The sequence below is a fragment of the Dermacentor albipictus genome, chromosome 1 (genome assembly GCF_038994185.2).
Source record: "Dermacentor albipictus isolate Rhodes 1998 colony chromosome 1, USDA_Dalb.pri_finalv2, whole genome shotgun sequence".
Taxonomy (NCBI): Eukaryota; Metazoa; Arthropoda; class Arachnida; order Ixodida; family Ixodidae; genus Dermacentor; species Dermacentor albipictus.
Window position 1 is genome coordinate 144097760 of NC_091821.1, and position 16957 is coordinate 144114716.

General features: G+C 48.2%; 1 protein-coding gene across 2 annotated transcripts in view; it reads left to right on the forward strand.

Moving 5' to 3' along the window:
• The window catches only part of LOC135900072 (TOX high mobility group box family member 4-like), a 761125-nt gene that overhangs the window by 284174 nt on the left and 459994 nt on the right, over window positions 1–16957 (forward strand). The window lies entirely within an intron of this gene.

Here is a 16957-nt window from a genome sequence, read left to right on the forward strand (position 1 = left end):
CGCGCTAAACACTCCCGCCGGCTCCGAGCCTCCCGCTCCCGCTTAAAATCTTCCCAGCGTGCAACTCGAGCTATCTCGATTGGGCCGAGGAGGAGAGATGATAGCACCGTGAATGGCCGCGCTCCGGTGTGGCTGATGCCTGCTTGCTGCCGCCATGTTAGAAAAAGGCACTTAGAGGCACAAGCAAAAATGAAAAAAATAATGAAAACAAGCAATGAATTACAGAAATAAATGTCAGAGGTGCCAGTGATGTTATTGGTGTGATGGTGGAAGCATTTCGTGTTTGGACAGTGGTAAAGATTTCATTTCTCAGTTGGCGGCTTCACACATTTAACGCTCTTTTCATCTGTCTATGTCTCCTAAAAAAAAGACAACGGAGCGGACGGCGCTCGCTTTTATGTGAGTGTAGCGGCATCCTGTTCATTTCACTGAACGTTTGTCGCGTTTCGTGTCGGCTGTAACTTAAATTTGCGGTCGTTGTAATGCCAATCTTCGGCACAGCTTATAAAGCCCAAAGAAAGTTGGCAGTGGAATCAGTTGCTACAAGTTTTTAAAACATCCTAAGTGCAATGCAGAATGGTTCGCCGACATGTAGGTTGTTTATTTCAAAGCAGTTACGCCGGTCGCGTAGCGCGTACCGCATCCCCAGCTCCCTCGCCGCGCGTTTATACTTCAGTACGCACGCTGCCTAGCTGGTACCGCGTGTCGGCATGGTTTTCTTAGGCACGCGCTTCTTGCACACTAACTATTAACCTCATCTTGAGCGCTTATGGTTGAATTAAGCATGGGAAATTTTTGGTTGACAGCATCAAAGCAGTGCAGGGAATGAAACGAACCCGGTTAAAGGCAGAAAATGTATGCAGACAACTGAAAGGTTCTGCGCAGGGACATTTTAGTAGACAAGTTGAATTATATTGATATGTGATAGAACCATCCAATGTTTTCAACAACCTTTTACTGAAAGACCCAACGCGTTCGTGTGCTTTTCTTCTACTGTTCTTCCTCGCCTCGTACATGAATTTTGTTAAAACATATTCATTTTTTCTAAAAAAACTCGCCCGCTATTGTTTCTCGTGTTGAAATACCGATGTTCCATGCCTGTCTCATGGTGGCTAGAATGCGTGCGAGAGCAGGGGGCTTCCGTCACGTTCGACCACTGGGTTTCGGCAGGCAGTGCACGCCACATCATTCGATGACACAGTCTTCGTTGCTGATATTTCAAATAAGGCTGTGTGCCAAGTATGGAGGGTCGTCAAAGAACAGCGCGCAGATGAACTTGCAAGTGCGATCATGCTTGATTTATTTTTTGGTTTTAAATCGTGAAAAATGTAACTGCTTGGCTGACAGAAATTAAGACCGAATACAGCCCGAACTGCCGAAGTCCTACGTTTGTAATAACCAGATCATAAATGCAGAACACGAACACATTAGGATACATTTATCAGCAAACGTCCAATCCATGATGTAGGTCTCCTCACTGATGCGCTGCAGTGTTCTTTAGAGGTTAAAATCTAAAGGTTACAAGGCGCTTTGCGCTGAATTAACCTTTAAATCCGTCAATTTTGACTCTTGTAACCTATAGATATATATATACGTAACAACATTTAATTAAAACATCAACATATTTCGCATGTAACCTTTATTTTATAAGTTACTCGTGATTACAGGTTACCATAAAAGGTACCGTGCTAAGAGTGTAAGCGTGTACGTACGTGAGGGCTCGCGTCTCCGAGTCCGTACGCGTGTGACGAGGGTAAGGGCGAGCAGCCATACGATACGCGCAGGAGTGAGCGCTTCATAGCGCGTCCCAATGCTGCTAGAACCACCTACGCGGAAAACGCTCCTTGTTGGGTTTGAGGAAAGCTTATTCTTGCGCAAAAGAGGCAATCGTGATCGAGAAATCTCATACCGATCGAGCTCGAACGAGATTGAAAGTGCCCCGCGCATGACACCCGTATAAAATTCGAGCACTTGCCTGTTATGGCAGCGTTGGGCGTCATATTTCTCCCCACCTCGGCCCACAAGCACCTGGTCACGTGTTTATTCTTATGGTGCTTGTGCTTCGCTGACGAAAGTGCAGGCAGAGCCTCAACGCAGCCGACCAGTGGTTCATTATCGATAGCGTCAATCGTTTTGTGCAACACAGAACCAGCGGCGACTGCCGGCGTGTCAGCACGATTCCGAAACCACCACCACTCGTTTCCAAACCTTCGAAGCTTACGTGCCGGCCACGTGACACGGCGCACAGGCTGCCACTTCCGTCGCGTACGCTCAAAATGACGCTAAAGATCAAGCACTGCCGGACGCGCACGCGGCCTGCGCGTCTACATGGCGCGGCCTCGCAGGTGCGTGACGCCTAGCCAGGCACGTACGATTAGCCGCGTGTGGTTCGGCCTCAATGGTCCACCGGTTATCTGCCTTACTTATTATGTGGCTGCCCAGATCAATCTTTTTTTCTCTTAATGTGGCTTTAGAGATCGGCTATTTCCGTTTGCTCTCTGATCCACACCGCTATTTTCCTGGGTCTTAAACATCACGCCTACACTCTTCAAAAATGTTTACACCCGTCGGGGCTTATCTTGTCCCATAACAATAATCGTCACCTGCCTTGCTTGCGTTTCTTTTCTTGAAAGCTCAGAGCTCGCTACTTTCCTGTCGAGAATGCTGTGTCACGCTGATAACGCGCAAAGTGTTCTTGACTTAGAAGTATACCAGGCTCGAAGCGTTGAAGGTAGTGCCGGGCGCGCAGCGTTAAAGAAAGGAAATGCGGGTGAGAGAAATGACGTTATCGTTGTAAAAAACACGACGCAAAGGGCGCAAACTTTTTAACGAGTAACATCTTTCGTTCCATCGCTCTTTGCGGGGTCCTTAACTTGTTCTAGAGCTCCTTTCTCAACCTCCAACTATCTGCCCCATTTGTTAGCACCGGTAGAAGGCAATGATTGTACACTTTTCTCTTCAACGGCAGTGGTAAGCTTCCAGTCAGGATTTGGTAATCCCTGCCGTATTCATTCCAACCCATCTTTATTCTTCTGTAAATTTCACTCTCATAATCAGGGTCCCCTGTGAGTGATTGACGTAGATAAATGTACTCCTTTAGACACTCTAGAGGCTAACTGACAATCATGAATTATTCCCTTGCCAGGCTACTGAACGTTACCTTTGTCTTCTGAATTTAATCTTCAAGCCCACTATTGTACCTTCTCAATTAAGGTCCTGAATCATTTGTTGCAGTTCATCGCCAGTGTTTCTCAGTGCTGGGCTTTATCGATGATACATGTATCTTACTATCCCAGATCCTCCTCGTGTACCTTGTATCTGTATCATGGTACGTCTTGCAAGACGTGTATCAGTATTTGTATTTCCGATACTTGAATAAATGTAGAGTAGAATAAATGTAGAATTAAAAAAGCGAGAAACAAAAACCGCTGATAGCGCAGCTTATAAAAAGCGTTCATGTTAAGCAGCTAAAGCAACCCCAACAAATTGTTTCGGAATGGCAATATTATACTTTGAGCAAGAAAGACAGAAACTTTGAGATACTAGCACATTTTATTCAAATGAAACAAGGTTAGTCGGCGTTAAGAAATTTCCAAGCAAACATTTTTGTGCATAAGCGTTTACTACTACATTATATAGATCTATAAGAAATTTGGGAATGTGTCGAAGTATCTTTAGATACAGATAGGCAGTATCGTATCGGATGCAATAATTGTGGTAGCATCTTGTATCTGTCCCATAATCTGTCCCATAACCGGCCCATAACCTTCTTCTGCCGCATTTCCCAGTGGCATGTCTTCACTGAAGTGAAAACCACACTCGAACTCTTTCCACTTGCTTCTCGCCGCAAACATTCTCGCCTGTGCTTGTTTTACAAAATCTATTATCATATTCCACAGCTACGCTCTCACCTAATGTCCCCACCATCCTACACGTCTTCACGCATCAACCATCTCAACAAGGTCGGTATTGCGCCGTGCCGTACGAAAACATATCTCGACTCTTTCATACCGCGCACTTCTAAGGAATGGAATGGCCTTCCCGGATCACTCGCGTGCATTCAAGACCCTGTTAGTTTACGCGCACTTGTAGCCCAACACTGCACCATAAATAGTTCTCACATTAGCAGTTTTTTAAACATGTATTTCTACTTTTCTGTATGCAGGGTGTCTCAGCTAACTTTACGTAGAATTTAAAAATATGCGAATGCCACGTATCTGGGCAGGAACAAGGTAATGTTTTCCGTCGCTTGGAGATACTCAAATTATGTTTTTCATTCCGCCTAATTAGATAATTAATAGTAATTAATTCATCAACTTCTCAACTATCATAATTAGATGAAAAGTGTCAATGAGAAAATTGTAGAGCAATATGAAAACTTTCCGATACTGCTTTCTGTTGCTCAATACGTGCTACATAAAAGTGTTTTTCCGAGCGTGAAAGAAGCCCGCGAATACACGCAAAGTGCCTCGAGCGGCCAGTCGCGCGGAAACTTTACGTGCATTTGCAGGCTTCTTTCACTCTCAGGAAACGATTTACACTTCGTTGCTCATACGCCGTGGACTTGTGAAGCACAACGGCCATCTTTAACTCTTTTTCGGCCTATGAAGCGCAAGCCAGCAAACCTCCTCATTCGTTCCGCCGCTTCTCTTTTTCGAGGACTTCGTCGTAGTCGTTAAGTTTCGCTGCATGTAGCTCAGGCTTTAAAATATCTCGCACTGAAAACCATTAGAAACCAGCAATGCAACACCTCCAACATTAGTATAATGTTGGAATTCTTCCTTGGTGTCGTGAAGCAATACGTATAAGGGGCCGCAATCTTTTCAAGCATATCACCTCCGTCTCAATGATGATGAGAATTCAAGTGATTTCGTGGGGATTGCGTACTGTAGGGGTTGCAGGACGGGACTTCGCGGATGAAAACCCAAACTTGGGAGGGATTTATTCTACATTATTTACAAGGAGGTGAGCGTCAATTAACAGTCGTACAGACATTACGGGCCGGCAGCAACTCGGACGCTGCGGCCCGCTGCAAGAAGTTCGAGAGAGGCGAATCAGGGAATCAGGGCATGTCCCAGAATGCTCAGGTCTCTCTGGAAGGCTTCTTATAAGCCCTTCGAGCACTGCAAGTCACGTCATGTTTGACCAATGGGAGAGTCCACTCCGATGACGCCACTTGCAGCCAATGGTAGGCGCCCGTGTCGTGGTGTCACACCTGGCGGCTTGCTGCGGTCTTGCATCGCAGACTGGCAATGCACTTCGAACAAAGAGAAGGGGAGGGCTGCACCTGCTTCATTGTCGGATGCCCACCTGCTAATCCCGGCGGCGCACGAACTTGTTGGCATGTAAACTCGTTGCCTTAAACTTGTCTGCTCGGCCGCTTCTCTGGAATGTGCTTTCCTGCTTCTGCATTCCTCAATTAGCTGTGCTGCAATCCGATGTGGTCTGGGGAACTCGAAGTAATCGCAGGAACCAGCTCCATATCTAACAGCTCGTCCTCGCCCCGGTTGTTCTGAATGGCCGGTGAAATCAATTCGCTGGCCATGAGGAACGCTGATAGAAGCTGCAGGGTACTGGGGTCGAGCCTCGTTTGACAACCCTCGGGATCCTGGACCCTGGAGAACAAACGTCAAACAAACAAAACAGCACAGCGCTGCACCACGCGTAAGCGCAGGCTCTTCACCCCTGACTCGCCAGACTATTACTGAGTCAAAATCAACCCTGATCTTTTATTTCCCCAATTTCGACAAAACAGTTCCAACCACCCTTCCAAACCGCTATCCATTTCTCCCCGAATGCCGACAAGACCAGAGCACTATTGTTGTTGCAAAACAAAAGGGTCGTTGATGATGCAAACAACAAATGAAAACAGCCGAACATAACATAAGTGGCCTAACTATACGAACAGCATGTTTCCAATCTATCGCAGTGGCGTACTTATCACACGTATTGGTGCCACTGAACAATCTGGTCAACCTCACAAGTACGTAATCACAAGCGCACTAGCCTTGTGGTCACTAAACAAAACGCGTACTTGCGTTGTAGGCAAACTTTTCATTCACGCTTACTCACGTTTCTTTCCTGAAAGTCCTACAGGACACGTGACATAAACGAACAATTAAACTTGCGGGACTTACACACTCCGCAGAACTCTTAAAATAATGCGTCTTTTAATAACTCGTTCCACGCATACTCACTAAAGAAGTCAGAATACGGCTGCCCTCCACACACACTAGCAACCCAGTCATAAAGTCTGCTTCCTTCCGTCCACACAGGACACGCGCTAATGGAACTAAGAACGCCTCTCCGTGCAAATCATGCACTCACTCAAATCTACGCGCTTAACCTTACAAAATTCAAAAACGCTTAAAAAGAAAGAAGGTTAAATAACACACGCGCTTTACCATAGGCCTTTCGACGATAACCTTGACCTTTAGGTTACTCACAAACAAACAAAAAAAGCCTATCTACTTATTAATGAGCATCTCGCGAGACTACATGTTTACACAAACCTCATCTTTCAAATCTCGAGCTTCTCGAACGAAAACATAAACAAAGCTCAAACCTTACATATTGAAAGAAATCCTACTCTCAAATCGTGAAAACTTTCCGATGCCCAAAAATAAAACAAACTAACACGTTTTACTTCTACGGAAGGGCTCTTGGCCTCCCTTTGCAAACGCTTACGTCTGACTCATACTTTGAGTCTAACCCGGGGTGGACGTGGTCTGAAAGCTACTCTGGCTGCCGAGAGACAACAAAAGGGCTGATTCACTATCAGCTCCCCCAAGACGTTACGGTCTACTGCCAATTTGCGTCCCCGCGCCCCGCTTTCAACACAAACTCGATTGACCGCGTCGCTACTCCCCACCTGGTCTCGTCCTGCCACCTTGCGTTTCTTCGAACTGCACGCTGAGCTATAAAAAGAACTACGGAACGACGAGGAGCTTAACTGCCCCGTGCCCTTTGTCCGCGTCCGCGCAGAACATTCTTCGCGGTCCCCCTTTGACCGGTGGCTCGACCATTTTGGATGCGTCAACATCGTCCTAGACGACCGCACCTTCTTCCTCGCGCCCTGCCCTTTTGGGTTTCTCGCCATCTTTGGCGGCGCTACATTAATTACCGACTTTCGGTTTTTACCGCGCTTCTTTTTAAGGCGCTTCCTCTTTGCACTCGCTTTCATGTCGCCTTCTCGTGCCTCGTGCTGGCCGGTACACATTTCGTCGGCCCGGATCGGTCTCTTACCCGCACAGTCTGAGTGATTCTCACTTAAATCAACACTCGCTCTGCCTCGACTGGCGGACAGCTCAACCGACTCTGGAACAATGCAGCAGGCTTTACTCGAGTTAGACAACTCGCACTCTTGCGAACTGCCCTCTGCTACATTGCCCAGCGCACGCTGTGCATCGGCACACAGCCCGTCGGTATCGATCGCTGTCTCACGCGCACAGTCCGAATGATTAACAACTGAATCATCCCTATCTCGGCTATCTAGACTGGCGGAGAGCCGCACCGATCCCTGAACAATGCAGTTGTTCTCTCGTGAGCTACGGAGCTCGCCACCCCGAGAACTACTCTCAACTGCATCACCCAGTTCGCACTTCACTTCTGCACGCACCTCTGGCTCTACATGGGTGCTCGCGTCTGTCGCGTCAACAGTACCCTTTTCCTCGCTAGCAACCTCGCTAACATTATCAGCGACGCACACGCTCGGTAACTGTGCCAATTTGTTCGCAGCTGGCCTAGCTGTCTCTACAGTCATCTGTTGGCACAGCACCTCGTCGCTCTCCTTGCGGCCTTTAACGGCCTCTGTTGCCACTAAGGCATCGTTAGCAGCTAGCCTTTTCCCTTCACTTATGAATCGGCAGCCAATCTCACAGGCACTACTATTCTCGTCGGCTTTTGGCGAAACTCTGCTAGACACTTCCTCATTCTTTCGCTCTGTACTTCCAACAGAATTCTCAGACAGCCGTTGTCTCTGTGCCAATAACTGATCACAATACTGTATCTCTTTGATCAGTGCTGCCTTCTCTCTCTCATACTTTTGCTCACGCTCAAGCTTACGTTGATTCTCACGTTCGCGTGCCTTCTCACGTTCGTGACGCTGACACCTAAGAGTAAGTTCTTGAAGCTCCTGCTTCCGTTCATTCTCGCGTTCTTCACGCTGACGCTCACTCCTAAGCTCACGACGCTCTCGCAAACGTACACGACGCACACGCTCCCGTAGCTCCTGTATCACCTCCCAAGCAAGCGTAATGCTTTTGTCATCATTGCCACTATCATTAATCGCCTTTATGATAGCTGGCGTTTCCATCCGTTCGTCCGCCTCAACTCCCAAATCGTCGCACACCAACAACAAGTCCAACCTCGTCAACCTTCTAAGATCCATGGCAGCTGCCCCGACAGGTGGTTAAAACTGTTTTCCTTAATTAATTTGTGCAAATACACAGTGCATCAAACTCCCGATTCCCAGAACTATCAAAATTGAACACACAACCTTTGAGTCTGGCGAATCATAAGGAAAAAAACCACGCGCTCACTTACGGTTGCAGCACCCTGCCATCCGGTTCATTTGTCCGCTGTTCCCGGTTCCTTCCGGACTCCCTGGGTCGAAGGCTCGCTCCTTCTTCGATACTCCCAGTCTCTTCGGACCTCTTTCGACGAAGGCTCTCTCTTCGTCGCTCTTCCCGGTTCCTTAGGATCTCTCTTGACGAAGGTTTATCCGTAGCGCTGCCACCAGCTGATGCATTCGGAGGCGATCCTACCGCTGCCAACCAGATGTAGGGGTTGGGGTACGGGCTTCGCGGATGAAAACCCACAACTGGGAGGGATTTATTCTACATTATTTACAAGGAGGTGAGCGTCAATTAACAGTCGTACAGACATTACGGGCCGGCAGCAACTCGGACGCTGCGGCCCGCTGCAAGAAGTTCGAGAGAGGCGAATCAGGGAATCAGGGCATGTCCCAGAATGCTCAGGTCTCTCTGGAAGGCTTCTTATAAGCCCTTCGAGCACTGCAAGTCACGTCATGTTTGACCAATGGGAGAGTCCACTCCGATGACGCCACTTGCAGCCAATGGTAGGCGCCCGTGTCGTGGTGTCACACCTGGCGGCTTGCTGCGGTCTTGCATCGCAGACTGGCAATGCACTTCGAACAAAGAGAAGGGGAGGGCTGCACCTGCTTCATTGTCGGATGCCCACCTGCTAATCCCGGCGGCGCACGAACTTGTTGGCATGTAAACTCGTTGCCTTAAACTTGTCTGCTCGGCCGCTTCTCTGGAATGTGCTTTCCTGCTTCTGCATTCCTCAATGAGCTGTGCTGCAATCCGATGTGGTCTGGGGAACTCGAAGTAATCGCAGGAACCAGCTCCATATCTAACAGTACGTGGGGCAGATGAGCCGCCGACCCTTTCGTGCATGCGATTTTTCTTTATTCGCTTGTGCTTAACATCCCTGCGAAGTCGCTCTTGCTGCATGGATCGGCGCGGATCGACCAATGATAGCGCCGATCGTCAGACACGTCACGGTGACCTGCCTGCTTTTTCATTTTGTTTTTGTTTTGGTAGAATAATGAGTTCCAACATTAAAAAGTTTCATACTAACACTTTCTACTTTATTTTATTTCCGCCGAAGCGGACTGAATAAGCCTACACCAACAATAATTCAGTCGTGTGCTACTTGTTCTTGGCATAGTTGCGGCTTAAGACAGGACCGCTCGTATCGTAATTTTTCTTCTTCTCTGTGCTCCATTTCTTTAGCGGTAAATAGGGTATTCCACTAAGTGCTCGCAAATGCGAAAATTTGGAGTCGGCGCGGTCGGTGTTTGTGAAATGGAAATGCGAAACTCGCATGTGCGGAAATCACAGCTCCGAAAAACACACTGCCATATCGCGAATGAGAAACAAGCATCATGCGTTTTATTTTTCGTCAGCCCGAATATATCATGAGGGTCCGTGCACTCCGTTTTCACTCGACGCAATGATAGGAAAGTCAAACCAAGTTTCACTGCACCATTGATTTAAGCACAACATTTCCTTCCGGACCGATCTCGCATTTAAACGAATGGAAGTTGCCGAGTACTGCGCACAATCTCTTTCAGATGATATGGGTGATGATAGCGCGTAGGTGATTTAAGTTTTATTTGTTGAGAATGATCGATTTCTTATCTACAGTAACTCGAGGTCATCTTCCCCTTTGCATGTACGGACAAGGACGTTTCCACATGCGTTCCATACAAATTTAAACTCTCATCGTTCGCAGCGACTTTCGCTGGTCGAAAGAGTACTTCATCATGCCAGAAACCTGTCTGCTGTTATCTGCTTCTGTAAAATGTGGGACGTCCAGTTTGTCGACAACATCCAACATCTGCCGTCCAATTGGTCGGATTTAGGGGAAGGGGGGGAGGGGGCGAATACAAGATGAGATTCCAGAGTCCTCGTCTATATCCCCGCGCTTCGACCGTATCTCGGTTGATTGCAACGTTCGGATTTCGCAAGCCAGACAACGTCAAGTTTGCATCCTCAGCTAGGCGGACTAGCCACATTCGGTCGGTGCCGCTGTTAACTGCGGCGCTCTGGGGCCCTGTTTATCGGCAGAATTCTAGGGGCGGTGACGCATCGTAACGCGTCCCACGATTCCCTCATGTTCGCTGCCGGATTTGAACCAGGCGCTCGTACTACAAAGCGTACTGCAACCTCCGAGCTTGCCGCCTTCACTCGGCGCTTGTTCCACAACCCTCACGACTTCCCGAAACCCGCTCTGATGAGAGACGCACCCAGTGCGCTCACTGCTGACGACGTTTCGATGCAGCAACGCGGCCGCAAGTTATATAGCCGGCTTCCCGGCCGACATCGGCTCTGAGCAATGCAAGTGTTTTGGCAATGAACGGCGACAGGCCGAGCGGCAGCCGCCGCCGTCGGCGGGAGCGCCCGTGCGCTAACTGCCGGCCAGCCCCGGCTTTGCGCCGATCGATGGAAATTTAATTCCATTTCGCTTGTTCTTCCCTGCTTGTTTGCATCCTTTTTTGTTTCCAGCGGGCCTTCATTGTGTGCACCCCATGTCTTTCTGCCACATGTCCCTGTGCTGTGCGGACGGGCGAACCCGCCGTGTCGGCGGCGTGTTCCACAGATGTATAAAGATGAATGCTCTCTGCGCGGATGAAAAGAACACACCATTTCTTTTGCGGGACGGCAAATATTTTTCAATTCTACGCGAAAGCGAAATTTGGTAATGAATTGTTTTTGTAGCTCCGGCGAGTGCACCCTCTCATCTGCTGCAGTGCAGCGCGCTGTCGCTGTTTTTCCTTTGTCCCGGCGCTGCTTCTAATACCGCGTTCAAGTCGCTCTTTCCTATTCCACGCTTTGTGTTCTTTGCTGTCATGGATACAGGATTTTGTCCCTTTCTGGCAAGGGTGCAGAGTGATGCTTTACATCCGATTCCTTCATGGTTTGTTCTTAATTTCTTTTAGCCTGCTCGAGTCATTATTGAAGTGAGCGCTGTTGTTTTGATTTTCGCCCCTTTTGGATGGCCGTTATTGCTTTCTCCGAATCACGGGCCCCTCTCGGTGGAGCCCTTTTATTTGTTTGCTTCTCTCCAGCCGCTGTTATCAAAAACCGACACGCAAGCTTGTTTGTCTTGTGCCGTGTATATATATATATATATATATATATATATATATATATATATATATATATATATATATATATATATATATATATATATATATATATATATATATATATATATATATAGTGTGTGTGTGTGTGTGTGTGTTTGTGTGTGTGTGTGTGTGTGTGTGTGTGTGTGTTGTAGCCCCGTACCCACAGCATACCAGAGACTGTGTGTTCCTGCGCGCAACGCATTTTCTCTCTTTTTCTTCTCTCTCTCTCTCCTCTTTTGCTCCGTCTCGTTGTCGTGTTTTCTACCGCGCTCTTCTCGTGATTGTGCCAAATTGAGACGAACGCTGCCCAAGATTGAATTTAATCAATACTGTCTTCCTCATCATACGCTGTGAAGGTTATCGTCGATCCGCGACCTCCCTTAATAACTTCGTTCGGTCGACGCCGGGAAAGCCTTTCTGCGAGCTTTATTATACTCCGCTCTCCAGGGCTCGTCCTTCATCTTTTGTTTATGAGCGCGACTGAAGCCATGCATCGCGTATGTAGGTAGTTTCAAGCCTTGCCAGCTCATCTTTTTTGGTCTTAAATCTGGTTTGCCTTTTAAAGAGTCCGCGTGTGTTATTCTCGTCGTGACACATCGTGCCCTGCGTTCGCAAACAGAGATTCGATCGTCAAACTTGTTTCCTATAGGCTGCCTTGTCTGAAGGTTGAGGTGATTGGATAGAGCGCTTGCTATTGCACTCGTATTCTTTTACTCTTTTGTGCGTACCACCTTAGCACTCGTTATTATTTCGCCCTGACGTCAAACATTGGTGGCGAGCTTAGGCTTGCGAAAGTCGCGTCAGATATAGAGAAAGTGGATATTTACGTGGGCCGGTACTGTGCCACACACGATAAGCGTCGTAGGCAGATGGCTCAAATCAACAAATAATCCTGAACGAAAGAACGAAAAACCATCCAGGTAATTTCGAAAGTTCAAGGAATTTTATCAGGAGCTATCATTTAAGAGACGTGAGCCGGCATTGCCCTAAGTAACCAGCGTATATACAGGGTGATCATTTTGAAGTTTCATGGAATTTTTAAAGATCACCTGTGGCAGATAGCATAATACTTCTCCTTGAACTGTATTATTCGAAGAGGCGGCCATTACTTGCACGAGTAATCGAAGCACATGTTCAACGAATTAACGAAATTCACTAATTAACTTCTTAATTATTTACTTTGCTGCACATATTGCAATTTACGAATTGTAGGTGGTGAGCTTGAAATATGTATCCACTTGAAATGAATTTCCAGGGTCATACCAATTTCGAGATGATATTTCCCAAAATGGGGAACGAAATATATGGGCGTTCCAGTCACTCTTATGTTTCAATGCTTAAAAGAGCGTTTTGTTAAAAACGTAAGTGGAACAACAGTGCATTTTTACGCCAAGTTTGATAGCGCATATCTCCAAACTGGCGTGCCATTCTGGAAACGCATTCCAAGTGGATGCGCCTTGAAAGCTCACCGGCTAAAATTCGTAAATTACAATATATACCCTAAAGTAATTTATTGAGAAGATGATTAGCGGATTTTTGTTAATTAGCTGAATGCGTGTTTCGATTTCTCGTTCAAGTAATGTCCGCCTCTCTGAATAATCCAGCTCATGGACTAGAATTATGTTATCTGCAACAGGCTATTTAAATTCTATACAACTTAAAAATGATCACTCGGAGGAAGACGAAGTGTCTGCGACCCAGGAGCCTATTTCTCTAGCTCAGCTGTTTTCTCCTGATTTCTGCGCACATCTTTGGAGCGCCGCCATAGTTCGTGGCGCAGATCCAAGTTTACGTCGCCGTGCCTCTGCCGGGGAGGGCGATTCCAGCGGCGGCTGTGTCTAGGACGCGGACCGGCCTCCAGAGCGACACCGACGGTGACAGCACCAGTGTCTACTCGCTCAGCAGTGAAGACTTCTCCGATGACGCCTTCTAGCTTCCGCGCAGCCGCAAGGCGAAATGAAGACACACCACCAGGACATCCATGTCTTCGAGCACGCCAACGGTAGGACCAACTTCGAGTACGGCAGTCAGTACAATTATATTTGTACCAGAACTCGCTGCCGACAGCCTCAACAGATAGTCTGTCTCGGTGCATTGAAACGGTGCCGCCAGATCAAGTCACGCACATTAGAGTCAACCCACGAAAAATGTGTTGGCTATTGACGTCGCACATGAGACTGCGCTGAGCACTTTGAATAAGCTTACAGAACTTGGTGGCATAAGGCTCCGCTCGTATATCCCCCTGGACGAAAGAAGACGAAGTGCCTTTCAGGCAGAACGCCGAGTCTTCCAGCTCTACTCATTTTGTGCATTTCTTGGACTCTGCCTTGAACTGCTGTTTCCTCCTTAACTGCGACGGAGATGGACTCTCACGCGCGTCCGCCGGACTCGGCAGTGCCCGCGGCGGCTGCCTCCAGGAAGCGCAACGGCACCGAGAGCGACACTGACAGCGACGACACGATGCAGTACTATGTCAGCAGTGAAGATTCTTGTGACGACACCTTCGAGCTGGTGCGGAGTCGTAAAGCGAAGCGAAGATTTCTCAGCGCATCATCGAATTCGAGTGAGTCCACCGTGAGATCTTCGCGCAATACCGAGGAGCTCACCATCCTGTTCGCGCCAGTTCTCGCCACTGACAACCTAAGACGCCTCAACAGGCAAGCCGTGTCTTCACATCTAGAGGCGCTAGTTCCGAACGAAATCAAAGACGTCAGAGTGAACACCCGCAAGAACGTCCTAGCGATTGACGTGGAACACGCAGCTGCGTTGGATTCTTTGCGCAATGTCACGGAACTTGACGGGATAAAAGTCCGCCCTCATATTCCGCTGGGCAAACAAGTCAGTACTGGCGTCATTTACGATGTTGACGAGACCATTGTCGACTCTGATCTGTCGATCTTAATCAAGCCGGCTACCGAAAACACCATCATCGCAAACGCGTTTCGCCTCGGCACGTTACGGTGTGTTAAGATCGTATTTAAGGGCGAATCCCTCCCATCGCATGTAAAAGTGGGCCACTTTCGACACGCAGTTCGCCCGTTTATACCAAAACCGCTGCAGTGTTGGAAATGCATGAAGTTTGGACATGTCAGTAGTGTGTGCAAGAACACTACCGTCTGTTCTCGCTGCACTGGGCCACACACCACTAACACGTGCGACGCCAATGTGCTGAAGTGCACAAACTGTAGCGGCCCTCATGATGCATCCTCAAGGAATGCCCTTTGATACGAAAGGAAATGGCCATATTGAGAAAAATGGTTAGAGACCACTCGTCTCACCGAGAAGCAGCAGCATCAATTAAGCGACGACGATCACGTCGCCGACGTCGATCAAGAACCTCCAAAGCCTCTGCAGAACGCCAGCCGCGTACATTACCACCCGCTCTTCCGCCCCGGCCAAACACAGTCAGCTCAAAGGACACAGGTGCATCGAACAGCATGGCTGCTGACGCTTGGCCTGCACTCCCGCGGCTACATGCCCCTACTGAGCGAAACCAGAGCTCTACAGCAAAGGATACCTCATCTGTTCCTGATAAATTCTCAGACCAGGATCAACAAGTTGTTGTCATGATAAGCTCTCTGATGAGTGCTATTCGTGTTCTTCTGGACAAGCTACAGACACCAACAGCTCGAAGTGCGTTGCAAGTGCTGGATGCCATCAATCCGGTTCTTGAGAGCCTTCAGAAGTCCAGTGCTTGAGGGCTTCTACAGCAGAACCATGGCTCATCGACAGCAACAGCGATCGTTCCGGGATGATGTCAGAAGTGCCTCCATATTCCGATGGAATGCGAGAGGCCTGAGGTCACGTATTTCGGAGTTGCGGCAGTTCGTGTTTGACAACCACTTTCCTATACTGGTTATCTGCGAACCGAACTTATCAGCCTCCATAAGACTATCAGGATATGAACCTTTTGTTTCAACCACGTGTGTCCGTAGTAGTAAGGTTTTGGTTTACATCCGCAAAGACCTTACGTATTTTTCCCAACCCGTAGCGCCACACGACGGTAACCAATACGTCTGTGTTACTGTGAAAAAGAAGAGGCTGTCTTTTACTCTTATCGGCGTCTACCTATCCCCAACCAGTCAGTTTAATAGCAAACGACTAGAAGATATTATGACTGCTACTCCCGGTCCTTGGATAATAACAGGGGATTTCAACGCCCACCACCATATATGGGGAAGCTCCAGGATAAACTCGAGGGGCAGGTCACTAATATCATTTGCATCAGGCCACAACCTATGTCTTCTAAACGACGGAAGCCCGACATTTCTGCGAGGAACAACGTACAGCAGCTGCCTTGATTTGACTTTTGTGTCACGTTGCCTGACTTCGAGCGTGCAGTGGTTCACCGATATTGAAACCCATGGAAGTGATCACATTCCGACCTATGTGAGAATCGATGGACTAAACGCCGCATTACCGGTTGTATCTCGCCAAATCGACTGGTCAGTCTTTCAAGCTCGTGTAGAAGACACATGCAAGAAACGTATCGCACGCAAATTAGAAGAAATAATTGTTGACGCAATGCAAGATTGCACGCGTTGCTTCACACATTCATCAAAGCGTACAGAGAATGACATTGAGTTGGAAAGGCTTCGTGCACTTCGTCGCCGAGCTGAAAGGAGGTACAGGCGCACGAAGTCAATTCATGACCTCAGAGAAGCTCGGCGTATGCAAAAGAAGATAAAGCGGCGAATGGATAAGCTAGCGGATCAAAGATGGAAATGCTTTTGCGAGTCACTGGACCCCCGCAAGCCATTATCCCGCGTGTGGCGTACCCTACGGGGCCTTAGCTCAAGCCCCCAGCAACGACACCCTTTCAACGCCCTTGCTCTCTATGAAAACCGCCGTGAGGTAGAAATTGCGGAGGAATTTTGTGCGAAAGTCGCCGGCGGCACAGTTTTAGCCTTTGACATGACTTCAGGTGACATCCCCGGTCCACGAGATACAAGTATGGACGCTCCATTCTCTATGGAAGAGTTAGAAGCTGCTATGGCGCTCTGTAGGAGTTCATCTTCACCAGGGCCCGATGGGATAACATATAGTGCTTTGCGCCACCTCGGTCAAGAAGCACGAAGACAACTCCTCAGCATTTTTAACAGCTCATGGCGAGATGGTGTCGTCCCACAGGAATGGAAACGAAGCCGCCTGGTACCACTACTAAAAACAGGAAAGTCACCGCTCGAACTGGCGTCGTATCGGCCGATAGCACTTGCCAGCTGCGTCGGGAAACTCATGGAACGTATGATCCTCATGCGTCTCGAATGGTACCTTGAACACAACAAAATTTACCCTGAC